The sequence below is a fragment of the Tenrec ecaudatus genome, chromosome 2, assembly GCF_050624435.1.
Source record: "Tenrec ecaudatus isolate mTenEca1 chromosome 2, mTenEca1.hap1, whole genome shotgun sequence".
NCBI classification, from domain to species: Eukaryota; Metazoa; Chordata; class Mammalia; order Afrosoricida; family Tenrecidae; genus Tenrec; species Tenrec ecaudatus.
Genome location: NC_134531.1, coordinates 164,505,074 through 164,506,844, shown reverse-complemented (window position 1 = coordinate 164,506,844; position 1,771 = coordinate 164,505,074). Strand labels below are relative to the sequence as shown.

The 1,771-nt window shown below is 42.0% G+C and overlaps 1 pseudogene; it reads right to left on the bottom strand.

Annotated features, from left to right (window-relative positions):
• Positions 1 to 265: 265 nt before the first annotated feature.
• LOC142440177 (tyrosine-protein phosphatase non-receptor type 2 pseudogene) lies at positions 266 to 1,130 on the bottom strand (annotated as a pseudogene).
• Between the last annotated feature and the right edge of the window lie 641 nt (positions 1,131 to 1,771).

Below are 1,771 nucleotides of genomic sequence, written 5' to 3'. Positions count from 1 at the left end.
AATTGTTGAGGCTATGATTTCTTTTTTCATCTTTTGGAGTGTTTGGTTGACGTATTCAGTTGGTCTGTCATTCAGGGAATATATGTTTAAAATGCTTAGTGGTTTTTTTGTCTACCGTTTCCGTGAACATTATGTAGTGTCCCTCCTTATCCCTGTTTATGGTTTGCATGTTGAGGTCAGTTTTATCTGAGATTAGGATTGCAACCCCTGCTTTTTAGAATTGCTGCTTGCTTGGTACACTTTTCCCCAGCCTTTGATTCTCAGCCTATTTTTGTGTGTAGTTCCCATCATATTTTTTAGTCATTATTTTGGTTGGGGAATGATCAAACTCTGGGGACAAGTCTTTCTTAGATAGTTCTTTCCTTCGTTTCTGTATATCTGAGTCTCCCTTTATAAACTTTGCGCCTTCTATTACAGCCGTTTTTGAGAATCTGAGTTGTTCTGGTATCTGAATAAGTCCCATTCAATATTTTCTTATATTCAGTAGCACTTGTTTAATATTGATATCATTTCCTTTTTCCATCAAAATAAGACAGGTGTTTACTAAGGAAAATGTGCCCGACCGCCCCATACCAGCACTGCAGTGAACCACCACAGGTCCATATTCCAGTTTCAGGGAGCCAGATTCTCTCACTTTAAATAAGAAGTGGAGAAATGAAGCTGGGGATTCAGGGCCTCCATAATCTGGCCAGCTGGTATAATGAAAGTGAGAGATTGTTTTGGTTTCACCACTACTGATATTTTCTAATTGCAATAGATATACTGTATAGTATGATTTCACATCTTCTTTTAAGAGCTTCACACTGAATCCTGTTTCTTTAAACAATAGTTCTCAGTCATCTTTTTTTGGCCAGTACTGTACACGTTTAACTGATTCTTTCTCCACAACCCGGTTTAGCATGACAATGCCTTTTAGTTTTTGCTGCCAACCCATGAGCCAGAAATGACATCATGCATTAGGAAGTGGACTGTGGGTCCACATCTCTGTATCGGTTTCGAGTTCTGTTTTCTGGAAACTTGGCCACTCTATGAGGATAGTCATGGGACTCCTTTCGAATTTCCAGGTATAGCTGCCGCAAGCAATTCTGCGTATCCAGTTCCTCAAACTCCTGCTCAGTGGTGACGGGCATGGTGGTGGGAGTGATGAGCTGGAGGAAAGCTGTGAGATGCCAAGTCTCTCATCCACCGTACCGATCCAGGAATGCTATAAAGCTCTTTGTTACACACATATGAGCTTCTATGGACTTGTTTCTCTACTCCACCCAGACTATCACACTACCCTATCATGACCCCAGTCCTGCCTTTCAGTTCTCGCTAGACCGGAACATGCACACTGGTACACATAAGAGCTCACAACCCATGGAATCCAGGTCAGATAAACCCCTCAGGAGCAGAACTAGAAGTAGCAATACCAGGAGGGGAGGAGGACAGTAAGGGGAAAAGGGGAGGAAGGGGGAATGTGTTAGACAGGGTTCTCTAGAGAGACAAAACCTCAGGGAACCAAACACAATGATCGAGGTATAATCCCCTCATCCCCCCAGGGGGATGAACAACAAAAACATGGGCGAAGGGAGACAGTGGTTGTTGTAAGATATGAAAACAATAACAATTTATAATTTATCAAGGGGTCACGAGGGTGGGAGGGGCAGGAGGGAGGGAACACAGTGGAGCTGTTTCCAAGGGCTCAAATAGAAAGTAAAATGTTTAGAAAATGATGATTGCAACATATGTAAAAATATCCTTGATACAATTGATGTATGGATTGTTACAA